This window comes from Mustela nivalis (assembly GCF_964662115.1).
Source record: "Mustela nivalis genome assembly, chromosome: 1".
NCBI classification, from domain to species: domain Eukaryota; kingdom Metazoa; phylum Chordata; class Mammalia; order Carnivora; family Mustelidae; genus Mustela; species Mustela nivalis.
This window is the reverse complement of record NC_139020.1, coordinates 178,046,637-178,073,465: the sequence shown is the minus strand read 5'-3', so window position 1 is coordinate 178,073,465 and position 26,829 is coordinate 178,046,637. Positions and strand designations below refer to the sequence as shown.

Sequence of the window (26,829 nt, the reverse complement as noted above, 5' to 3'; positions counted from 1 at the left end):
GCCTATCTGTCCTTTCATAAGGGCCTTTCTTTGCTGCATTCTTAATGGCTTTCATTTCTTATTTAGGCCTGTATAATGGGACCAAGCCACATGTCTATTTTCACACAGTATTGATAACATCGCTCCATAGCATAATGGGCATTCCATAAATACCTACTGGAAAGAACAGGTGAATAAATAAATGGATGAATAGAAGACAGCTCTTGCTCTTGTCTAAGAATCCTGGGCCCCATGGAGAAATGGGGGCTCTGCCACCTTGCCGAGACTGGCTTCTAAGGAAGCTATTACCACTCTTAGGCACTGCTGATTTTTTCTTTCCTTTCCTTTTCTTTTTCTTTCTTTTTTTTTTTTTTTTTTAATGTTAACTGTGGAAATGCAGGCCCATGCGGTGGTGGTAGCAGCCCAGGTTGTAGATGGAGATAATGTGTTGTTGGCAGCAAGAGAGGAAACAGGGAAGGTAATGAGCAGGGAAAAAGCATGTTCGAGAATGAAGGAGTGGGTGAACCTCGTAAACCCTTTGCAGACAGGACATGCCCCTGGTGCCTCTGCCCTGCGGAGGGAGGGAACCAGGCGGCTTACCTGAGGCACACAAGGGTGGAGGAGGAGACAGAGCTGAGGTGCCCTGGGCACCCACTACCACACACAAGAAAAAAAAAATTAATAAAAGTAAAAATGAAGAATCACATGTAGCAGTGAAGGGTTATTAAAATGCTGTAATGTCTCAGAGGTTCCTATGAAGTCATGTTCTTACAATTCACTCGTAAGAATTTAAAGACAAAATTATATGCCTTGTAATTCTCCAATGAGTATGTTTTTCTATGGATCCCATTGTTTCTATGGGATGCACAGCTTCCAGAAAGTTTAAATCATTTAAGGGATTAAAAAAACTGGCACTTTGCACAAATCTAGCTGCACATTTCCCAGCGGGAGCAACTGTCAATACCAATTCTGTCTACACACTCCTGTAGCCTCGTACCTACATTTCAGGACATACTCTCCATCACGGTTGCAAACTCAAGCGCCCACAGGGGCCAGGGAAAATGCAGTCAGGCAGGGAATCAAACACCAGGGAGTGGTAGAAGGCATCCCTAACAGAACAGCCTGACAAGTGCCATCCAAAGGGGCACCTTGGCCCCTGCATGGGGGAAAGGAGGGTGTTCCCACACCTTTTGATTGGTCAGAAGAAACCAGAAATCCAGACCTTTCGTAGGAAAGCCTAGGGAATATAAGTGATAAATTCAAACATCTTATTTAGAACACCATGCAAGTCAAACAAAACGTACTCATGGCCCAACCACCTCTGTCTACACTACTTCTGCGCAGACACCACTAATGACCACTGCTTATGTTCAGCCATTGGACGACCAGGAGCTCTGCAGCCACCACTACTGTCTTCATTCACAAGGCTCCCAGAAGAGGGAACAAAGAATAATGCCCATGTTAGAGATCAACACACTGAGGAAGGGAGGTAACTGGGCAGGGACTGGCAACCTGATCCCATGCAGTGAGGGTCAAATCCAAATGGAAATCAGTGACGCTGAAAGGAAAGAGGTGAGGGGCCTTGTTCCATGGTATTAATGCCAATTTGAGACATGAAACCAACAAGGCCTGTATTCCAGTTATCATACAGCAAACTACTAAAAAACAAAACAAAACAAAACAAAACAAAAATGCGGATGAGGCTTCATGTTAACAGCGAAGTTATTCAAAGGAAGGCCATCCATGCTCGAAGTGCTTTACCTGTTAAGATGCAGGTTATAACAGATCTAAGAAGAGTTCTTCCAAAAGAATCTAGCCTTTTCAATACATTTTTATTAAACTTGCATACTCACCAGGATGCAGGAAGGTGGATATCCGTTTCTCTCCCTTTTGTCCTACTCAGGATCAGAGAAATTTCAACGCTTTACAATCAACCAGAGGCAAGTGCAGGCATGCTCTGAGAGAAGAACGTGAAATGACTCATTCTTCCAGTTTTCTCAAACCAATTTCAGCTTCACGAAAGAGGCTTCATTCATCAGTCAGTGCCAGACCCCACGGAACCCCTCATGGCTGGATGGATCCAAACGCTTCCCTGCTAAGGAAAGCGAATGCTGCCAGGCCCGAGGAGGGACCCCAGAGCAGAAGCGGGCTCCCTCTAACACCTCAATCTTAGTGACTGACCGTTCCCTCCTGCTCTAGCGGGAGAACGTTCTCCCCGACCAGAGTTCAGCATTCCCACTGCCTCTCTTTCCCTTACACACTCCTCTTTGAACGGCTTCCATAAAGAAATGTACAAAATCCTACCGCACTGAGTCTACAAACACATGGTATGGGCACTTCATGCTCTGCAGGTTGTGGAGATATAAAGCTGTTGACTTATAAGATAGAAGCAAGTCTTAAGAGGGAAATCCTGGTACCTCTTCCAAAAGGCAGACTGTACCTGCAATAATGTCCCTGAACAATAAATGGAGGGGTTAGGCAGTGGTTAAGAGAATTGGTATTAAGAGCTCAAGGGTTAGGCTCTGTTGTTTTTGAGCCGTGAACTTGGGCAAATGATTTCATTTCTCCAAGCAGTGATTCCCTCATCTGTAAACCAGTAGGTAATAATGGAACCTACTAAACCAGGTTTCCCGGAGAATGAAGTGGAAGGAATTCAAAGAGAGCACCTAACTGGAAATCTGTACCCAGTAGGTGGTAGTTAACCGTGTCAGAGGCAGACTGTTCTTACCAACTGCTTTACTGTCCTGAGTTAAGATGCCCATTACAAACTTAACTTCTCCGCTTTGAACACCAAATTACCATTTCCACAATTTCAGAGCCAAGTAATTGCCAAGTATTAATCCTTCCAAACCTGCTTAGCAAACTTGAGCGTGGTGATGCCAGCACATGTCTTTTTAACGGAGGCCATTTGCAACTGTACAACTTAATGAGGTGTGTGGCATGCGAAGTTTGTTGGCCGATGTCAAACCCTAGCTCCCATGGGATCAAAGAAAAAAAATACATGTTATGACCAGACCTAATACAAAATTGCTTTTCAGTTCAAAAACAGAATGCCTGCCAGCTCAGAAAAGCAGCATGGAAACAGTAATCAGACAATACTGTATAATCACATTTTCTTAATTTTGATAAGAAACACGGGGTAGATTACAAAATCAGCAAAAAGGTAGAGGTGCTTCACCCAAATCAAAGATTTTATTCTATGGCAAACATGCAGCCCAAAAGGAGCCTTCCAAAGGGATTATACATGGCCAAGAAGCTAGGGAAAGCAAGTAAGGTGCCAGGGATACAAACTCAAAAGAGGAGCTCACTCTCAAAATCAGGCCAAGCTCAAGATCAGCACCTGAGTCTGATCCTGGCCGGCCTCACCTGGTCCATGGTTAAGGGACACGGAAGTCCCATGTGACCTTCACGCATTCATGTGTGTGGCAGTGACTTGCGAGGAGGTACCAAGATGTAAACTCGTGGGTAACATTATAACACATCTCTCCCTATGAAAGACCACAATTTCACAGTTGGGAGCGGCCTAAGCAAGGGACAATTTCCTGGAATCTTACCAAGTTCAAAGGCAGCCCTGTGCAACTTTGTGAGCATTTCCTACACAATCTTTATCCTTGTCCCCCACAAATTAAGTTTAACTCCATCAACAGCAGAAAATCCCAGTCATTTTTGCCGAAGCCCTAAAGGAAGAGGAAATGCAATGTAAAAGAAAAAGGGGCCCACTTACTGATCATGCAATCTGACCACTCAAAATGAAGACTCCTTTTTTTCTTTTCAAGGGCTGCTTGTAAATGAGTCATTGTTTGATTAGATAAATATTCATAGAGTTTATTTTTAGTAAAAACTAAATAATAATAAAATAGAACTAAATGCATTCTAACACAGAGCTTATGGAACATGGTGTAAATAAAAGTTTTACAAACAGAAAGGTAACTTAAGGCACACCGAGTCTTTAGAATTGAGCATAAAAGGGAAAAGGGGCTTTAAAAACAGAAGGCCCTCACTGTTCAAAATTTCCTTTCTGGTTTTCCGTTTTAACCTCACAAAGCCTCATTTACAAATAAACATGTTTCTAAATACATAATACATTAGAACAAGGGGTAGGAGGAGGACAAAGAAAAATCACACCTGCATACCACTGTCATTCTGGATATATTCCTCATTTCGATGATGATTTCACTGAAACCACTTTGCTTAGAAATGTTTAAACCAAAAAAAAAAAAAAAAAAAAAAAAAAAAGAAAGAAAGAAGGAAAGAAAATGTTTAAACCAATAGATTCCAAACTGAAAAATTTTACAGGTGTTTCTTTACGTCCATGCTGGAAGTTTTTAGACAGGCGTCATTAACGATGGGCACAGACACACTGCACACAGGTAAAGAACCAGGCCAAAATGTAGTAAACTTGGCTCTCCCCCACCCTCCCTTCTCTGTAACTCCTCTGCGGAAGGGCTCACTCATCACCAACCAACAGCACTCGCGAATGCCCCGTGGATACTGGTATCAGCGGTTCCATGCAAATTGCAGGCACGATTCCGCACGGAGTGTGTGTCTGTATGTCAGGATGTGTGAACACGGGCCGCTCTCCTGTTGCTGAACACGAGAGGTCATGGTGTCCAGTGCACGGTGACCCTCCTGGCTCACCATCCCCTCTCTTTTGAAGGAAGCCTATCACTCCGTTAATGTTAATATGGAACAGAAGTAAAGAATAGCATAAGAGAAGCTCCTGTCTAAATACCGTTAAATTCAATTTCTCCTGAAAGAATAAAATAAGTGATGTGATGAGTTGGTCATTTTTTTTTCCTTGAAGAGGGGTGGGGTGTGGAGGGGTCGGCAGAATAAACAATTTTATAGAATTTTTTTTTTTTAGACCTAATTATATACTAAGCAAGAAGTAATTTTTCCCTCCTGCCTACATTTTATGTTTTGGGCACTTCCATTTCATGTCCCTTGACACCTTTTCCAATAATCCATCTACTGGATATTGGAAAGCCTCACATGAATAAAACTTTATGGCACTACAGGCGTTTAGCCTTCCACTGACATTCCTGGCCTGTTCAATTCTGCAATTCAATCAAAATCAAATCTCAAAATCCTCTTGTCAGCCAGCACTGCTTTCATATGCCCGAGCCTTGTGTAAGGATAACTGCATCCAATCTTCCCCCCAAGCAGTGCTTATATTGTTTTATTACAGTTCAATGAGTGGAGTTCAAAATTACATGCAGCTGCCTACTACTGTGGTCGGGCTGTGTTACGCATGGACACAAGTATTGCCCACCAGGCCTGAAATCATTCACTTACTAGCCGGCCAGAAAGACTGGGAGCACTTCTTTGTATGGAGGAACATCCTGTCTGCTAGATCTAAAGAGGGTGATGTTAACAGATCAGTCCCTTTATAAAAGGATTGTGAGAGCCCAATGAAATGCAACTCAAACGTGCTCAATGTTAAGCATGTGGCTAGAGCACATAAAAGCAAAGATAAACCCCAACATGCACTACTTATTCTCAGAAAGCTTGTGAAGGAAGATAAAGGGATCCAGAATAAAAGCCATCTTAAAGAATTTTTATATGTGTTTTAAATGATAGAGCTTCATTTCAATGGGCTTTTTTAAATACCCCCAATATTCCTTTCATCGAAACAAAAAGACAAAACACAAAGCCAATTAAATGCAATTTAACCTGATGAACAATACAGTAATTAAAGTGCCCGGCGTTTGGAAATGCTCAGGATGCTGGGAGGCAGAGGGATGGTGCAAGGGCATTAGGGCTGGACCGTCTTCTTTTCAACAGAGGGACAAACACGTCAAGGGGCCTTCCCCCATTTTAAACGCGAACAGAAAATGAGGGGGACATAGTAGAACCATAAAGGAAGACAAACTGAGTCTTGTTTGTCTAAGTGTTAAATTACCAAGCCATTGTCAAATGGGAAAAAGAAAAATGTTCCAGCTAGAAGAGGAACTGCCAAAACCCCAAATAAAAATGTATGTGCTAACTCCATGCTACCTTCGGGTTGGTAATTCACAAGTAAAACAATGGATTCCTGGGGTGCAGCTTTCCAAGAAAAGAGAATTACACCTCTCTCATTTATGAAGGCGTGCATCTCCCGTGCAGGTGGTCACACACCTCTCTGCGGCAAGAGTCAGCGCCAATAAGGTAAAGATGTATGTGCAATTGCAAAAGTCTTACCTGCGAGGTCGCTAAAATTAAACACCCTTGGAGCCTCCAAAAGTTGAATTTATATCTATTTCTAATACCTACCGCCATGTATCTTTTGAAATCCTGCCATCAAAGCAAACTCTAAAGGGAACACGAAAAGCTCTCCTCTACAGAATTTCCTTACACACTGTACAAATTAGTCTCAAAACTAAAAAGCCAGGAGTTTAAGGACTGAGTTAATCCCCAAGCCAAGGAGGGCAAAAGTAAATGTATCCATTCGGTTGCAGCTATGTTTACAGGTAGCCATTTGGAAAACCCATGGATTCGCAGGTCATGATATCTCATTTTTTTAAGGACAAAGGCAGATCCACAGAACCGGCAAGGCAAGACAGGGAAAATTCAGAGCTGGCACAGCAGTGGTGAGTTTCTAGGTGTAATTTTATTCTCTCCGGGATAAATGATGAGGTTCAGGCTTATCGACCCAAAGGAGGCTCTTGTTATATTTTAATCTCCAAAAGGGCTGGTGAGGGACAGGCATACATTTTTGAGTGCGGACACTGCCTCGGTCAAGACCTATCATTCTTTGATGGTTGCAGAGTAGGAGCACCTGGCTCCCTCCCAAGTCAAGTGCAATGAAATGTCATTGTGTGATAGCTTTCCACTACTAGGAAAATCAGCCAGTGTTTCCAGAAAGTGTAAATGAATTCCACACACTGGTCTCTATCCTTCCCTTCCTTCCTCATTCTCTCGGTGGAGGCCCCATGGATAAATGAACAAATCTCCAATGTATTCGAAGACCACTCTTGGTAATAAGACTCTATTCTGTCTTCTGGCATCGACGTGGCCCCAAGTCCTGGAAACACCTGGACTGGATGGAGTGAAACAGTGATGCTGTCTGTTCTCCACTCTCTCCAACCAGCTGGCTCACTTCTTTCAAGTCACCAGTGTGGGCCCCAGAATAAACCGAGTCTGATACCCTGGACTACGGACTACCTCAAGTTACTTCTGGTACCCAAATTCTAGACCCTATTACACTCAGTGATGCTAAAGCCAGTTACTCAACGCTCCCACACTGCCTACTTCCATATTTCCTAAGAAAGGGGAAAAAGAATAAGAATACACTTATATAGCTTTGAGATAAATGTCAGTAACAGCTAGTTAAACACAGACAACAAGAATAAAGCCGGATCCCTCCCTCAATCTCATCTCTACCAACTCCAAGTTTCCTACATGCCTACCAGGCAAGGGAGTTACTGGTTTAAAACATGAATTTTCAGACACTTTCTTCAGCCTGAATGACACATGTAAATGGATACTCTGAGAACCGGTTCCCTTGGTTATCCTAACAGCTAAAGCAGAATCACAGGGTGATCAAGGCAGCCCTGTAAGCTGAATCAAAGGGTAGTTGTAATAGGATTTCAACCCAAGGAGCAAAGAGTGTGTGATAGTGATGGACTCATAAAGTGCATTTAAGAGTCTAACTCTTGCTTTTTTTTTTAACAAAGGAAACCAACCTCCCCCACACTTCAACACAGAGAACTTGCCCAGAGTTACTGAGATGATCCCCATCACCTCCAGGATCTAGAATCCTATGTTCATGGAAGACACGGCTTGCCCAAAATGTGGCTGAACTTTAGAACGGAACCCAACGGTCACACTCCTCTTCCCAGGCGTCCTTGAATAAAGGGAATCCACGGATATGTGCCAAGCTCACACACCAACACCCTCCCATAACTTCCACCTTCCATAGCCAAAAAAAAAAAAAAAAAAAAAAGCCTTCAAGTAAAGACTCCCCTCATCCCTTTTCATACAAAGAGATAAAGTCCAAAAACTCCTCATGAACCAGGTGTCTGTGGTTAAGACAATGATGAGATCAAGCTTGGAAGGGACTACCACCCTGTAGCAGGCGTGACTCGGAGTCACCTCTTCCAATGTCAGATCTTTTACAAAGCAAGTATTCATACTGTAGCAGCCAAAGCCTTCCGTTAGATTGTTTCTTCTCTCACCTCCATTTTGCAAGATGCCCCAACCCAGCAACCCTGGAGTTCAGGACTGAATTTGCTCTGCTCTGTTACCTAACAGCAGCAGCAGAAGAGGTCCAACAAAGTGTCCCCAGAGAATCTTACTGGCCCCTTCATCCCGTGGAGGGAACTACACTCCTACAGGATGATCGGAGCCTGACTTGCTGGGGCTCATTTAGATCCTCTGTGCCTCCACATACGTGAGGAATGTCACCCATATTTTCACTTCTTGTGAAAATACTCCTTACTGTTCACAGGCGTGGCTATACCCTGAAGCAGGACATGAAGCAGAGAGAAACAGGTGTTCGACAGAAAACCACACAGACAAAAGCACCCAGAGAGTTGCTTTAAATTTTTTCCTTCCTTTTCAGAAACTCTGCCATAGAAGTGATTGCATCTCGGTGTCCTGGGTGTGGCCCAAACAAACAGCATGGACATGACCTAGAAGCTTATTAAGGATGTAGGTTCCAGGCCCCAGCCCAGACCTAAAGACTTAGAATCTACATTCTTAACAAAATCCACAGCAGAGTCCTATACATAGAAAGAAAAGAGGAACACTGACCTAGAAGAACTGCTCTTAACCATGGGATCGTAAGGATGATGCTGTGACTTCTAGAACCTACGTAAAAGTCTACAGAATACAAGAGGCATTTACTAAATTATTAAAAAAAATAATAATAAAACAAACAAAGACCACAGATTTCTAGGTCCCTTCTTAGATCCAATGAATCAGAATCACTGGCACTAAGGGAGTTGTGGGGTCCGCTACAATTTAAGAAGCTTGCACAACTTCGAATCGTGCATCTTGTTCTGGGCTACAGCTATGGGCTGGTTTCAATCCATGGCTAACGTGATCAACATAGTGCAACTGAGTTTTCTGCAGAAACTTTGAAAAGCATGTCATAGCTTTGTATACACCCCAGAGTAAATGGGGCAGGGACACTGTTGTGCAATTCTAATGAATGATACACATCTCCTTACAAATAGTCGATCTCTGAGAGAAAATGTGTACATTCTCAGTTCCGTGTGAGCGTTTAGTGCTAAACCCTTCTTAGAAAACAACAGGCAGACGTGGAAATGTGACGTGGAAATGTCTGCACGAGCGCACGTCCCACCCCGCCCTACCCCCACCTGAAAGACAGAGGCACACACAACCCCAGGACGACTCTCTGTTCAGACCCCTGTGAAATAAACAGACCAGCTACAGAACGCAAGCACTGTCCTTAACCTAGATCCAAGCCAACGGATTTTAACAAGGGGCAATAAATAACCCACTACATGTTAGCTTTTAGTCATTAAACACCCTTCCCTTTTAATTAAAGAAAACGTGAAAACTAGCTCTCAAAGGGGCCCTAAATAAAAACCCCTTAAATGTTCAAGAACACACTGCTTTTGATACAAACTGGATGAAACGAACGATGAAACTATCCAGTGTTGAACTGGGTTAGCATTTCAAAGAATTCACTAATTGCACTGTGAGAAAGAAGGAAGACACGTTTGCTTCTCAGTCCCTCCCTAACTTCATGCCTTTAGAGCCCCAAGTTTGGGGGTTTTTACTATTTTTATTTATTTACTTATTTATTTGACAGATCACAAGTACGCAGAGAAGTATGGGGCGGGGGAGCAGGCTCCTCGCCGAGCAGAGAGCCCGATGTGGGGCACGATCCCAGGACCCCAAGACCATGACCGGAGCCGAAGGCAGAGGCTCAACCCACTGAGCCCACCCAAGCACCCTGAGTCCCAAGTTTTAAGTTGGGAGGAAAACCCAAATGTTCCTCCTTAATATGAAAAGTCAAAATATCGTAAAGGGCTATACTTCGACCAGTTTCAAGTTCCCTGATGCAGCTTCCCTAAAAACGAAAAGCACCATCAGTAATAGTCATGGGCGGGGACACGGGGAGAGCCCCACACGCTCTCACGCTTGCTTTATCTGCCACGGCAGAGCCGCAGGGAGATGCAAAGACAGTCCAAGGAACACGACCATTTCACTTTTCAGTCCAAAGTGTTTTTTCATTCAATTAAGTTATTAAGACATGACTATAATTTGACTACATTAATAAAACAATAAAGCAAGCCTTCAGGTATAGTAACTTGGACAAAGCGTTTCGAAAAAGCACGGTCCTAAAGTCATGGCAAGCTGAGGTTTCGAAAGGCATGGTAATGCCTGTCTGTGAAAATGCCCGTCCGTGAAAAGAACGGCAGTTGCCCTTGCTTTGAGGACCGTAGGATCTGGGAGGCAGCAACAGCCCCTCCCCGGCCCGGCCTGTCGGGCTCGTACTTCTTGGTGGAGTCGACAAACGAGCTGTTCTGGCTTTCTATGTGGGCAGCAGGAACAACAAAGAAAGAGAAAGAGAGGGGGGACACACAAAAGCCTGGCAAAACAGGAAATTTGAGGAAACTATTTCTGAAATGTAAATAAGGTTTTCTGTTACTTTCATTATTGCAGAAGCAAAGAAGCTACATTCAGAGAAAAGTGCCGGTTTTTCCTGTAAACTCTTAATTTTTCAGACATGAGGCTTAGTTCACAATGTACTGATCTGGTACGTTCTACACGAGTTGGTAGCATCACAACAGTGACCAAATTTATTTTAAGTGTTCCTTTGACCCTCAGCCTTCTCTCTTTTTTTTTTCCCTTGGGGGCCGTGAGAGCAGGCTGTTCAAATCCGAGATCCTCCCTGCATATGGGACTCAGGACAGTGTATGTACTTTCTTTAGCCCAAGTTTCTTCCCGGGAGCCTGGGGATTACAGCAGTTCCTACTTCACAGAAATATTGTGAGATACCTAAATTACACAGTGACTCAACTATACAGCAAGGGCTAAATATGCTAAGTATTTTTTTTTATTATTAACAAGAGGGCAAAGCCTCTAAAAATCAACCTGTGGGATACCAGCAAGTCAGGGTTGGTTTGTTTCTGGTTTTGTGTGTGTGTGTGTGTGTGTGTTTTTTTTTTTTTTTTTTTTTAAAGGTCTATGTCAACTAGTAACAGTAGCTTTATTTTTAAAGAAAGGGTGTTTGTAGGTTACTGCTAAAGAAAATGCCCCATATGAAAAGGAGTGCCCTGGCAACTTATCTCAGACATGTGTCATTTACCCTCAAAGAAAGGAGAACACACAAACACGGATTCTCATACTAGAATATAAAGATGGGTATTTGAGAGTGCTAACGGAATTCCAGGCTGCTGAAGGCAGAGTTTATCATTCACACATCTTTACCATGTTCGTAAATGTCTTTGCTAATCCTCACTAGGAAACTTAAAAAAACAGATAAAGAAAAGCATTCACAAATTCACAGAAATCAGAAATCACAGAAAGTTGTATTAATAAGATTCAAGTATAATCTTAAAGATTAAAAATCTAATAAAATAAAAGTTCCCCCCAAACCCCCCCACCTAATATGTGCAGGCACACTGGGTTCAGGCAAATCCTCCTCATGGCTAGACACACAATCCTAGAACATCGAGGTAAATTCTGACTGTGGTGCTATACTGCCATTTGATTATCAGTCGGTGTGGACACATTGTACCAGGTACGCACATCAAACACACTCAGTGCTCAGTGATCACTGAGGAGAGATTCGAGTCCTGATGGGGGTCCTGTCCACATCTTCATTTGCATCTCCATGATATTAAAGTAACAACTTTATCAAAGGAGATGACCAAACAGAGAACTGTTAATTAACAAGATGGCATTTAATTCAGAACCATAGTGCAGCTGCAGATTCGTATTTCGAGCGTATCCCTTTAAAGCATACTTCAGTGTATTACGTCTCACGTTTAGACAAACTGAGAACTCCCATGCACACAAACAGTAAGGAAAATGGCTCGACCACTGGGTAAAAACACGCAGTTGGTCCAACATGCACGACTGAGGCAATCACAAGGTATGTGTGTAAATTACATTTTTATTGATATTTATTGGGCGGACTGTTCGCCACAAGTCATAGTCATTCTGTCTCCCCACTTTCCTCTTTTCAGCAAACACGCCCTGCCTCCCATCCCCCGCATGGGCGCACAGAACAGGAACTATGGGGCTGGAGGCTTCCGCACAGCAGATCCCAACCAGCATTGGCTACAACTCCAGCACCATGCGCCAATTTCAGGAAAATGAGAGTTCAGCCCTTTCTTTTTTTCCTCTCCATTTTTGTAATCTCCTAGAAGCACAACTGTTCCAGAAACCAGCTCCCCTACCAGTCGGATATTTACACTAAATCTTCACTAAAGGGCTTGCTATTACAATGCTATCTCATCGATACAAGATTACTTCATTTCTGAACCACATCAAGCTGTATAATACTCCAACAATAAAAAAACATTGCCCCTCGAGAAAGATGCAGCCCAGATTATTTTCATGTGCTTATCAAAGCGGAACGCCAACATTTTTGTTTAATGCAATGCAAATCTCAAAAAAGAGTCAGAGTTTAACTATGAATGCAGCAGGCAGGCAAATATCCTTCCAACATACATGTGTCCATATACATAGTACTTACACAGCATCACACGGGCATGTGGCAAGCTGTAAGGAATCAATGGATCAGATTTGGATCAGAACCTTAAATATTTTCAGTCTCTTAAAGTGCAACTCCGTTTTCAAAAGCCCGGACAAGCATGAGATCAGATGAAATATTTTTTTTATATCTTTGGGAAAATACAAAAAATCCCAGTTCATGACCAGATGAAATATTCCACCTTTTTTACTCTGGTTTGCAAAATAGGTATGTGGGGGAAAGTAACAGAATACAGCATTTACCTACCCATTTAGCAAATAATATGGAAGACCTACTCTACATCTTTATTCAAATGAAAATACTTTTCGCCCAGCATTTATTTCTTCAGCTGGTAGAAACCCCACCCTGTAAGGAACACAAGCGTAAAGCAATCTCTTGCAATGGACCATTTTACTTATTCTGCAATTTCTTACCCAAATTACACAGGTATAATTATTTTGACACTATAATGAAAAGAAAATGGGATTTGGGCACCGTAGGTTTATCTAATAACACTATTTCTTGCCAGACTTCACAGCACTGACAGTCACAAAGAACCTTGTCCATTCCAATAGGAAATATTTGATTTTACTGTAGGAACATTATTTATTTTCACCAAGTTGCTATTATCAGAAAGGATATGATAGCTGAATAATAAAAATGAAATCAAGAAATTCTGGTGTTTCAAGGCTTTATTTTTTTTCTGCTCTCACTTTTGACATTTTCTTCCCCTGGAGAGACAAGATAAAGTGCTGTCATAAATGGGTGACTTTTCTTGTCAAATGACAGATTTGATTCTCCATGGCAACCACAAATCAAGGTGCTAGTAGGAATTAAAGCTTCTCTTAAAAGGCGTCTTTATGTTTATAAAATGAATTTAAATTAAATGGGTATTAGGTACAGTCTTTACCTCAATTTATTTGTTGACTGAAGAGCTCTGTATTGCAGGGAGCACATTTGCATTTTTAAGGAAAGATAACATATTGTCCTGACAGATGTATAAACAAAGCAAGTTACAAGGTCATGCTTCCTACACTAGTTTAGAGACCCAGGAAGGGTATGCAGACGGACATCTAGCAGTATTTAAATACTGGACAAGGGGTCAAAATCACTCCTACACATGAGGGGATCTCTCTATTTCTTTTCCTAAGAGAGCTTTCTTCTCTTGCCAATTAATAAAGATGTTTATGATCATTGTAAACAGAATGGTAAAAGACAATCTCCCTCTTCATCTCTGCCCCTCACAGAATACAGATTTTTTTAAAAATCTCATCATTGCCAATAAGTACCTCGCTCAAAATCAAATCATTTTAAGCGCCCTGAATTCAAGCACTACTAGAATGAAACATTCACTTTCCAATCTTTTTAAGAAAACCAAACACACAGAAAAACACGTATGATTTTGGAGGAATTAGATAATTAATCTGGGAGGTAAGCTGATTTCAATTTTCTTAAGAAATAAAAGCTAATGTGCTTTATTTTTTACAACATTCCTGACCATTAGATCTTACGAAGCAAGGTAATGTGTGAGTGGATCCTAAAATAATAAATCAGGTCCAATCTTCTTGATATTAGCAAGCCATTTACCTCGTCTAGAAGAGGGAGGGTTTTCAGGTCATAAATAATATTTTAAAAGTTGGAGTACAGCTCATTTTTGGAAGTTTCAATTACAGCAGAGGGCATTGCTAGCCTGTTTGAAATATACATTGTCAACAGTCCAGCCATTCCGAGGGACACGTTTAACTTAAAATAAAGCAAGGGGAAAATAAAAGTTTTACACCATGTGCTCGTAGTTGGGAGAATCCATCATTCTAAATGGCACCCTTGTAAGCTTAGCCAAATTTGATTTTACGCCGTCTCTAGTTAAAAGAACGATACGGGGAATTAAATTAAATTCCTTTCATACAATCGTCTGATGGCACTGCCTTGGACTGGTGGGAGAAGCACTGACAAGCTAAAGGAGGGAGAAACAGCTGGTAAAATGACAACAAAGACTTGCACAAAATAGCTTCATCTGGCAATCTGCGACTTTCAACATCGATGCTCGGACCTTGCTCTTTGGGGGTCAGAGAGGTCTACGGTTCCTTTGTGGGGCTCAAAGAGACTTGGTCCACTCTTGACTTTTATCAGTACTGACTAAAATAAAATGGTGCCCCCAAGTTACCAATCGCTTCGGAACTCCACGTACAAAGCCTATTTTATGGTGGAGTGAGTCACACTGAACTCTCTGTTTCGGTCACAATGGCTTTTGCTTCGTATTAGAATGAGGTGGGCTGATGAACTTATTCTCATCCTGCATAAAATGTCAAAGTAGCATCTCGTCTAAAAACCCAGGCCAACCAATGACACCAGGAAGAGCGCTTGTGGCAACCACACATGACATCGAAGACACGTTGCAGGCACTGCCATATCGCGACATCAGTCTTACAAGATGGGGCCACAGGTCTGTGGTGTCATCACTTACCAATACTCCTACCCAGGGAGCTTGGCTGAGCTTCAGAGTCTCCTGGGGGAGTGTCTAAAAACGGGTTCTTGTCCCTCTGCAAAATATGTAGCCCTCCCTTCAGACAGAGGGAGGGATCAAGACTACCAGAGGGCTAGGAGGGCCTTCCCATAAGAGTGCATGCCTTAAATGATGTCCTCTTCAGTGAGAGAAAGTTGTCAAGACCCTACAGGACTGTACGTAAACACTTGCTGCATAAGATCAGGAAACACTCTGCTAATGTACTACGGGATAAAGCAAATTGCTCATTAAAATAAGACCCGCCAGCGTAGAAAAATGGGATTGTTATTTGCCTGGAAATGAAATTATTTACCATTTTGTTTGAAATGGGGGCAAAAATGGAGACTGTGTAAACCTACGTCAGTCAGGCAGGGGAATCCGGTTACTCTGTTTAGATGTCCCTGTCACGGAAGCAGCTTAGGAATTTCTCGAGAAGAATAAAACATGGTTCACTTCAAACAACACCTTCCACCTGCCTTCAGGAGTGCTCCAGGGTTTCCAGGGGCATAAGGGGCCTCATACCATCATGTCTTCACACCAAGCCGACGCGGAGGGCAGTGTTCACAGCGTGGGAAGCTCCAGTCACCGGCTGACTGGCTAATACAAAATGTCATGGAGGGGAGCCCATTCACATATACTTGGAAGTTCAGTGTCTTCCACCAAATTCTGCATCATGTTTAAAAATCCGTTAAGATATGAGAGGGAAATCGTCTCATCTGTGTTGGAAATCTGGACTTCACTCAGAGTAAGTTCCATTTAGTTTCATCGTATTCCAAACTCATAATGGAAGATTCAAGCCAGCTACCGCCTACAAAGTTGTTGTTGTTGTTGTTGTTTAATTTTATTTATTTATTTGAGAGAAGAGAGAAAACATGAGCAGCCGGAGGGGCCAAGACAGAAGCAGACTCCCCGCTGAGTCAGGAGCCCAACTCAGGGCTCGATCTGGGGACTCTGGGATCACAACCCGAGCCAAAGGCAGACATTAACAGACAAATCCACTCGGGCGCCCTACAGTGTTTTAAATCTCCATGTGATGTGGCTTCCTCTGGTCCAAATTAAGGAACTCCAAATATATACAGGTGACTTGTATTTATGGCTCAAGGTGACCCCGCAAGCTGCTGTCCTCCACAAATGTTATCCAACTCTCTGGCAACCCCAGCAGCACACACAAACCCACCTAACCCCCCCAAATAAATCCACTAATTGTATATTCACCCGAGAGGTACCTGCCTCCAAGTCCAGTGCTTTACTGAACCCCAGGCTCCTGGTCTCTGTGCCCTTTTGATAGAAAACCTCTCTGTCTGCTACTCTCAGACCTCGCCATTGACTACGGGCGGGGCGGGAGAAGTGGGTATTCCCACCAGCAGGTCACCAGTGCAAAAGGCAGCTGTGGGTTCGGGACATTTCAGGCCCTGCTCAGGCAAGGCTGGTGTGGGAACACATCTCGTTGGGGGCGGGGAAGGCGACACGTAACTGGCTCTTCCAATGGCACCATTTGACTGGTAATGCTGAGCTTCCCCAGGCTGGGCTCCGTCCCCATGAGAAATGAGGATAATAATGCCTACCTCACGGGGGTGCTGTAATTTCAATTACAGTCTGTAAAATGTCTTGTTATGCCTTGATTAAAGCATTGTCAGAGGAAAGCACAGAAGCCGTCACGAGGGTGACTTCTGTTACTGTGTCGTGACCCCTTACCACAACTCTATCTAATTAATCATCTTCTTGAAGCTCTGTCTGGCTACGCCTGACATGGATGAGAAAAGTCTAGAACAAAGAACATGTCCTACAGAGGCATATATTCTGTAATAAGAAAGGTACTGATGATGAGAAGGAGGAAGGAACTGGCAGAAGGAGATCTCACCTGAGCAGTACTTAGCAATGACATCAAGCGTACATTTCTGTAAGCCTGGGGAGGCCAGCTTACCAGTCTGTCAAAATGGACACATCATTTAAGAAAACCAGGTGATAGCCCACAGGACTCAGGCAGTCTGAGTCAGGAGCGGGGGATCTGCACCTCCCGGGATGCCCTGCTCACCCCAGCATGGGGCTCATGGCCAACTGTCAAAGTTATCAACCCCTATAGAGGAGGAAAACCCTGGAAGTCTCCTCCAAGTGTTCTCCTGGGAGCGGGGGAGGTGAAGCAGAGGCCAGGTTACTACTGTTCCATCTTGTCCTCCTTGGGGGACTGAACAGGGCCAGGAAGCCTTGGGCTCTTGGGAACTAGAAAATCAAGACAATAAACAAAGCTACGCCCTCCCCACCTGGCTCCTTCAAGACAGCCCTTCTCCACAGGTAGCACCAGGAATGAATTTTGCTTCTGCTTTACCCTTCTCACCCCCAGAGTGTGAGAATGAATGAAAGCTAGCAAATGGTCTCTCTGATCTCAGCTCAGCAGTCACTCCCGTGGGGGACCTGGACCCCTGACTGCGTTACACGGTGGCATTTACAGAGAACTAACTTTGCGCCAAGCAGGGACTAAGCGGGGACTCTGAAAGCCAGACTGCCTGATGTCCACTCTCCACTCTGCCCCCCTATCCTCACAGAACCTCATGTGAGCTCTTTTCCATCTGATCCCATGCCCTTATCTAGAAGATGCAGATAAAAGTACCAATGGCGTAGGGTTGTTTTTTTTTTTTCCATCACATGTTGATCAAATGAGTAACTCTACACAAGTACCTGAAAAAAAGTCTGCCTAGACTTGTCACATCCGCTCATACTAATGCTACGAAGTGGATATTCATACTCTCTCCACTTGGCAGATGGCAAAATGGAGGCAGAGTGCGCTTACAGAGTCACAGATTCGTCCAGGACGGGAGAGTCGGTGAGCCCTCTAACCTAAGTAGCCCAGTCCCAGAGACTACCCTCTGAATATTCTTCTGCAGTCCCCCCATGCAGAGCTCCCAGACCTCTGGCACCAAAACCGTGCCTTTATTCGCAGAACGCTCCACGAAGGCGGGGATTGTGCCCATTTTCACTCCTACTGTCCAGGATCCAGTTTGTCGTTTGTACATTGTAGGGACACACGGAATAAGTAAACGAGCAAACCCATCCCAGAAACATGCTGAGCAGGTAACAGTAAAGATTTATGAGGCTGACGACCGCGAACAAGTCTGCACGGTAACCTGGGGCCTGGGGATGCCGGCTCACGGGCAGCCTCCCCCAGGCCTTCCTGGAGTGGCTACGATACATTCTCCCCACCCGTCGCCCCACTCGCCGACCCCCACCCTCTCCTGCTTTTCTAGCGGTCTTCGTTCTTGTCGTCGGGCTGCGAAAATCTGATCAGGGCCGAGCTGCTAACTTTTCTCTAGAAAACAACTTTCCTCAGCTATTTGTCAACTTCTGTCATTCAAAGGGATACAACACAAATGTATATCTCTAATGAAATTCACAGTCAAGAAAAGTTGTCATCATCTAGTTATATCTGTTATGACATACATTTCATTTTGTTCAATACATAACAGAGAAGCTATTTAATCAAACAGAAGATTCTTGCTAAAATGACAGTCCAAGCAATGTCCAAACAAGCGTTTATTATGCTAGGCGAATCTGATCAGGATTGGATTGTTTTCAGCGGATTTTTTTTTTTTTCCCTTCCTCTTCCATTGAGAAAATAGCTTGGGGGGGTGGGTGCAGAAAAGGACACAAGACAATGGACTTGAAGGGATGCTGAGTCAGCGGTATGTGTGGGTACTGGAGCCCCACCCTTGGGTCTGTTGGGAGAATGTAAAAAGATACATCCCACCATCTGGAGGGCCATAAAAGGGTCTGCTAGGGCAAGAGGTGCTGTCTTCCTTTTCCGCACCATCTAATTCCTCACAAGAGAGGTACCAACCCAAACACAATGCACAATGTAAGGAACGAGGACTTCTGTGTTTCTCGAGGGACGCTTATCCGTGGATATATTCTGTTTGTCTTTACAAGTTAATAAACACTTAGCTTCAAATGAGAAAACACATATCACTGCCGAAGAATTTAGTAAGCCATAGAGCTAAACAGCCCAAGGCCAAAAATACAAAAGGAAAAAAAAAAATATGTTAAGGAGGGAACTGGGTACTTGGGCTCTGGGCATTACAGATGGTACGAATTTGAGGGAAAGAAAAGATACCAGTAACATTCAGAGGATGGCCACTCTCTTCCTTCTGCTCCATTCACTGCGCAGCACCTGGAACAAAGTGGGATAACCAACAAAGAACAGTTGCACGGAGGGACAGGAGGACCCCTGGGAAGGTGAGTGGGTAGACGGAGGGTGGAAAGACCTCCCATGAACGATGAGCGATAAAAATGATTTTAATGCATTATACTGACAGACGGTGGCCCATTACCACAGGACCTTCTTCCTCCCTGCTCTTGAGAAAGATGGGCCCTGTGCTGTGTTAAGATGGCTTTTTTGTTAAAGGAAAAAAAAAAAAATACCTTTCAAGACAGTTGTGGGCAGCCTGTGGCTAGGTAAGAAACTTTCTTTTTCCTAGGTCAGGTTAATTGGTCACCACGACAACAGTGACACTGATTGTCAATTAGCCAAGAGTTTATTCCCCTAGCGTTCTGAGCGACCGAGGGATGGTGAAGACCGGTTGTGCCCATGACAGAAGACTTGCTGAAACAAAGGCTGCTGGACCTCTCCCCTCAGAGCTTCTCATTATGGAGGTCTGGGGTAAGACTCGGGGACTCTCCTCTCTAACAAGTTTCCAGGTGGTTCTGACGCTCAGGCCATGAACAGCAGAACCACTATCTAGACAATCCCCACGGTTCCTCCCGAATGAAGCCCCCTCCCAGTCCATTTGGGAGCTACTAACCCTCTTTGGAATGGGAATGCATTTTGAAAGACAGATCCCACCCTAGTTGAGATAATCATAAAGGTAGACAGCATGGCTAAATTTAAAATCAGGATACCAATCCAACAGTCCTCACTCGGTGGGGTTTTTCATCCTCAAAGGAGCAAATTTTTTTTTGTATTACTGTGTTCTTTTTTGGAGAGTTAAAAATGTCTGTCAAAACATTTGAAAAAATGAATTTCAAAAACTCAATCACAATAAGACAATATAAACATGAATGCAGGAGCCTGTAACGAGCCGCGGCAGGGTTCTCTAAGTCACTGCTTGCCTTCCAGCAGGATCTGCAACCCGACCGCCAGATCGCCTGCCTCAGATTCGGCTAACTGACATCAAGGTGAGGGGCCCCGACATTTCTCTTGGGTGGCATCCTACTCCAGAGTCCGGCGTGGGATCACATCACACAGTCATCTCGACTGCTCTTCCACAGTTAATGTCTTCCTAATGGCAGGTCTCATAAGGCCAAAGGGTGAACATCCCTTCCTTATAATTACTGCTCCTATGTACAAAGACTGAACAGAACGCCCCCTCGCATATACACATACCCTTCGGCTTCTCTCTAGGTTAAATGGTTCCGACTCCTTTAACCTTTCCGCAAAGATCCTACTCGCTCACTTTCATCATGTTCACGGATCATCTCTGGATCCTTCCCAGAATCCCTACCCTTTCCTTGTCTTCCACCTGGGGCTGGACAAGTCACTGGTCCTTTCATCTCTCACCGTACTTTCATTAGTACATCCTGAGTCATGCAAGGTCTTTAATACTGGCAACGCAGCGCTGACACAGGCGCAAACGGGAAAGGGGAGGGACCCGACGCATCCCACGTTCCCGAAGCGAAGCTGTCAAGATGACTTGCTTGAGGAGAAAAGGGAGCAGGACCAAGTTGGCAAAGGGGCACTGGCGCAAGACCCAAAAAGACAGCCCAGGGGCCACCGTCCTCAGTGAAAACCCGGTGGCAGGGATGTCTGAGGCCGGCGGGGCACTCGCAACTCTGAGCAGTTCCACCAGCACTGGGTGTTGGCTTTTAAATGGCAATATCCAAATCAGAGAGGAAATGACACTGCATTCCAAGCAAAACTGCACACATTTAGACAGGCTAAGAAAATAACAATAAAAGTGCAAATTTATTCTGCATGTGTGATCATGATTATCATTACATCAGGTCCCATATAGGCCCGGCCAGAATAAATATTAACCCATTTTATAAATGACTTTATACTGCATTTGTGGATACAGCTCCACCCAAACCCAAAACAACACTGTTTCCATAGTAACCCACAGATTTCAAAGGAGGAAAAAGGAAGGGAAGACTTCAGAACGGATAGCAATCAAATAAAATAGCCAGCATCAACAAAATATGTCAGCATTATTTAAAACACACATTTAAGACCATTCTATAGTTTAATCTCTTCCCCAGAACACCAGTTCCTTCGAAGTCACCTTCTTGTAAAGCCAGTCCTCCCACCAAAAAAAAAAGCAAAATTGTCTCCATTTTAATTGAGGAAAGAAGTACATTTCTTGAGTCATTCCTGGGATTCAAATGGGAGTATGATGAAGAAAAATATCTACTGGCTGACTTAGCATACACTGAAATTCAGATTAATTACCAATTGGTAATTATGAAATCTTAACTGGGCTTTGATCATCCTATGAGGGTATCTATTCTCTTGCTGAGAATGTAATGAAAGGAAAAAAGAAGGAAAAGCCAAAATTCAAAGCCAGAGAACTAACGACCAGAAAAGCTGTAGATCATTACCAACTGAGAGCCAGATTTTTCACTGGAACTTTCTCAAATATCAGTTCCCCCCAGTGAATTTCACACAGAGATGATATGGACTAGTTTATCCACATTCCTGTAGGTTCTGTGGGTCTTCCACCTGTGAAACTCAAGGGAACCTCTGTAGGCAGCACCCTATTTGCAGAATGGACTGGCCTTACACGGGGTCTTCTCTGAGCTCTGAAAATCCACAGTCCTGGCAATCTCCCCCTCTTGCTCTCTTTCCTACTGCCACCTGATTTCAAAACAGTCCAGACTAATAAAAATATAATATTCCTAGGCTGGACAAATGTGTATTTTGCATCCCTGGCTCCTGCCGTCATTGGGAAAGAAATCCTATGGTGACGTAGTAATGTGATTTTCATGTCCTGGCTGCGCAAACTTGGGTAAGTTACGTAACCTTCATTGACCTTCCTGCCCCTCAGGTTCCTCAGTCTGTAAAATAGGAATAATAAAAGCATCTACCTTATAGGGATGTTAAAACGACAGAATGAATTAACACATAGAAAAACCTCGTCAAAAGACCTGATACACGAGAGAAGAGGACTGGTGTGACCATTGTCATTATTTGTAAGTAATTCCTTTCTTTTTTTTTCTTTTTATTTTTTTTAATAATTTTGGGGTGTTTTTTGTTTTTTGTTTTTATTAAAGATTTTTTTTATTTTTTAAATTTATTTTTTATTTACTTTCAGTGTAACAGTATTATTTTTGCACCACACCCATAAAGATTTTTTTAATTTATTTATTTGACAGACCGAGATCACAAGTAGGCAGAGAGGCAGACAAAGAGAGAGATTGGAGGAAGCAGGCTCCCCGCTGAGCAGAGAGTCCGATGCAAGGCTCCATCCCAGAACCCTAGGATCATGACCTGAGCCGAAGGCAGAGGCTCTAACCCACTGAGCCACCCAGGCACCCTTAATTCCTCTTTCTTAACAAGCACAATCATATCTGGATGGGGTTTCCTTAGAAAAGACCTCTCAGTGCGACAAAGACAAACATGCTAAGCAAAAACCTTGGGAATGATTTCGTTAGGAGGTCTTGAGAACATAACCACACTTGCCCATAGGCTCGTCCCAAATGGCTTCCACTGCCAAAGCCACCAGAACTGGGTCTGAAACATGGTTCACAGTTGTGTGACCACAGACCACTCCCTTACTGTACCTTAGCCTCAGCTTCGGACCTCTCCAAGGGGAGCAATCAGAGTAAACATCTTTTGGTTACCTGTGGCAATGATCGAGTGGGAGAATTCCCAAGCAGCATTCCACCAAGGATTGGTGGCATCCCAACATTAAATACGTGTGGAGTTCCATTATTCTAATGCTGACGTGCTCACCCAAGACACTGGTTCAGCAACTACTTACTGTTGTGTGTGCAAAGCGGTGTGTGATTGAAACACTTGATCTGGTCTGTGCTCTCACGGGGTTCACAGCCCACCTGGGAATACTGACATGGAAAACACGGACCCAGAGTGTATGTAATTACAAACTCTGATGAGTGCTATGACGAGCAGAGTAGTGGCAATTGACTAAGGTTTATCAATGACAAGCATATATCACGTCTTGAGTATTTTTCTCCAGTATCCAAGTATGACCCAGAGATGTTCTATCCCATCAAGGACTGCCCAGTCCCGTAGTCTAAAAGCTTGCAGTACACTAGCCTTCTCCAGAAGGGACTCAATGCTACTGCAGGGCCTTCCTTTTCGCCAACACCATAGCAATGTGTCCATTCTTTTCACTCTGGGTGAACCATAGTTGAGGCTGACGTTTACAGCCTCACACGTTCATACAAAAGGGATGGGGTGGGGGGGGGGGTAAATCAGACAGGCCATCTTAGAGCCACACTGTCAAAGCCTCCTTGTGTTTTGTTCCTGGGCTACTTTGTGGATCACTGATATCATAAATATTGTGAGAACGCAGCAACCGCGTACAGTTCTGCAAAGTCACTGCGGGAACAAGATGAAAGAACCATGTTCTCATGACTCGGACTGGTTCCCTCCGACCAGGCCAAGAGAGACCCCGCGGCGGGACACCTGGGGCCTCCCAATTTTAAGGATTGATCTGAATGTGTTCTACAACCCTATTCCCTTCCTTCTTCCTCCAGTTTGCCTAATGGTAGAAGATGCACAAATGTAATTACATTTACATTTTATTATGAAGTCAGTGAGTCACTCACAGTACATGCTAGAACTTAACGTTTTATTGTTTTTCATTATGTACTGTGTGCTTCATTGCCTTTAGGGTTGTACTGTTGTCGGGGGAGGAGTTTTAAGTATAAAACACTTATTTTGTGGACAACCTACTTTTCTGTCAGGGTCATTGTTTTTATGCCACAGAAGCACTCTAAGTCCAGATTACTGGAACTCTGCCATTTACATGTGGCATACTACTCTTCACAGGGAATAATGATTCGAACTTTTGAGATACAGTATGCAGAACTGTTCACACTTAATTCAAAAATATATAAAAGTGATTGACAAAAAAAAAAAAGGGGGGGGGGACATCGAGGAGGCCCAAGAGAAGTCAGCAGAAGCTTCAAAATGTCTTCCCAGGGGTGCCTGGGTGGCTCAGTGGGTTGAGCCTCTGCCTTTGGCTTGGGTCATGATCTTAGGGTCCTGGAATCCAGCCCGCATCTGGCTCTCTGCACAGCAGGGAGCCTGCTTCCCCCCTCTCTGCCTGCCTCTCTGCCTACTTGTGATCTCTGTCTGTTGAATAAATAAAGAAAAATCTTCAAAAAAAAAATGTCTTCCCATCTTTGTGTGTGTGCAATCAAATCAAATGCCTTCCCATTTTCTTCTATGCCTCACTTAAAATTATATTCTTCGACCAAATATTTTGGGTGTCAGTTCCATTGGCTTTCATATAGGATATCTGGGGCCAGTGATGTAAAAACAGATGCCAAACTTGAGGCAGAGCTGCTCCCTCTTCTACCCTCCATTTAGGACTTTGAAACCAGCCCAGAACTCCAACTGGAAGTCCAAGACCAAAGAAACAAGAAGGACACACAAGTTCACAGTTTTACCCATTGCAAGGCATTTTGTTAATTTTAATTATTTTAACACATAACATCAATATGTTAAAAAAAATAAACAAATAAAAGGCAGGTAGCCGGACATACTAGTTTCTTCCCCCTAAAGTGAGAAGGGCAAGCACTTGCCTATAGACTCTCACTTACTCCAACTCTGTGATTACATCTCCAGCTGCCACACTTCCAGAGTCCTGTTATCACACACCAAAGCAAACCCTTGCTGAGTCTTCATGATGATTCAGCAAGAGGGGGGGTTTTCTCTGTGTTCCCATTTCACGGATGGGAAAACCAAGGCTGAAAGCAGTAAAGTAACTGATGAAAGGCTCAGAGAGTTACTAAGTAAGTGAGTCAAGATTTGAAGCTGGAGCCTGGCACCAGAACTGGGGCTTACAATCACTATACACCCATAGACAAATATTGGTCTTCATTTGCACTAACACACCAACCACTCACACATGTGGCCCACTTAATCTCATTTAATCTTTCTGAGGTGTGTACTGTTATATCATAGAAGAAGATAAAAAGAGTTATATATAACTGGGTTAAATACCTTAACCAAAGACACCCAGCTACTAAGTGTCAGAACCAGGATTTGAAGTAAGGTTCTAAACTAGGGCTCCAAGATATATTCCCCAAAGGTGTACTTCACTTGACCTTTTAGGGTGGTAGATCGTGGTTAGACGTAGAGGAAAAGCAGCCACTAGGAGAAACAAAGGTTTCCCACCTGAGATTTTTGTTAAGATTATGATATATGCTTTTCCTCCCAGATGATCAAAACTGGGCCCCAAAATCGTGAGTAGCAAAACTCTTAAGTTAACAAAATAGCACAAACAATCACCCATCACTCAAGGCCTCTTTCTACAGTGAAATGACAGTCACAGAGACAACTGATGTATAACCACCCTACCACAAAACGAAAGAAAGAAAAAGTAAATGGTAATCTACCTTCAGGTCCAACATTTAATGTACTGCACAGCAGGAGAACATTAAACCAAATTATGGTTTAAGACAGTGGTCCTCAACTGGAGAGCCAAGGAGCAGGGTATCTGGCACAAATGGGAGCACTGGTGGCTGTCGCAGTGACTGGGAGACACAAAGAGTGCTAAACCCCCTGCTTAAGGGATGGCACAGATGAAAAGAACTGCTATGTTCATTCAAGTAGGAATGGCGCACCCTGAAAAATAGTAACCAATAAGCCCCACACGGGTGAGAAACTGGTGTTTCTCATTCCAAGGACATAAGACAGGCCATCACCTAGAGAAGGCACCTCAAAAATAACTATTCAATGACTAGATGATCGGTTATCCAGTCAAATAAAAGTAACTGTAATAAGGATAATATGACAGCATGAAGACACTTACCTTATAGAGAGAAAGCAGGACACAAAGTTAAGAGCACAAGTGACTGCAACGAGATACTTAACTACTGCATCCAGAAAAGACTAGGAAATGGAAGAAAACATTCAACCCTTGTTTCAGAACAGTGAAAGAATTAATGATTTTCCCCTCTGTTGCATAAGTATGGCACCATTTATGGTGACAGTAAAAATCTTAAATCATATTTAATTGGCCAAAAGAGATCTAGAATAGAAAAAAAAGTGGAGGAAAAAGAAAACTATTGGAGTAGGGACACCTGGGTAGCTCAGTGGTTAAGCATCTGACTCTTGGTTTCAGCTCAGGTCATGATCTCGTGGATCTCTGAGATGGAGCCCAGGTCAGGCTCTATGCTCAGGGGGGAAATGTGCCTGAAGATTCTCTTCCTCTGCCCCTCTCACCACTTCTGAGCACATGTGTACACACACACACTCTCCCTCTCTACCCCCCTTAAAATAAATAAATAAATAGATAAATAAACAAATAAATCTATCTATCTATCTATCTATCTTTGTAAAGAACACTGGAGTACAAGCAACCCTGAAATAATGCACCCAAAAGAGTATGAGAGATTTTTTAACCCACTGAGCCACTCAGGAGTCCCATGAGAGACTTTTTTTTTTTTTTTAATGATTTTATTTATTTATTTGACAGAGACCCAGAGAGAGAGCATGAGAGGGGATAAGGTC

At 43.4% G+C, this 26,829-nt stretch overlaps 1 protein-coding gene across 18 annotated transcripts in view; it reads right to left on the bottom strand.

Annotated features, from left to right (window-relative positions):
- Positions 1–26,829, bottom strand: part of FOXP1 (forkhead box P1) — a 495,436-nt gene that overhangs the window by 451,677 nt on the left and 16,930 nt on the right. The window contains exon 1 of one of the 18 annotated variants that reach the window (XM_082698631.1): positions 1,833–2,069. The exons of 15 other annotated variants lie outside the window; for them this stretch is intronic. The gene's annotated coding sequence lies outside the window, so the exon portion shown is untranslated. Of the gene's footprint in view, positions 1–1,832; positions 2,070–26,829 lie in introns of those variants that run through there. 2 more of the 18 variants (XM_082698610.1, XM_082698639.1) reach the window with 2 other exon arrangements.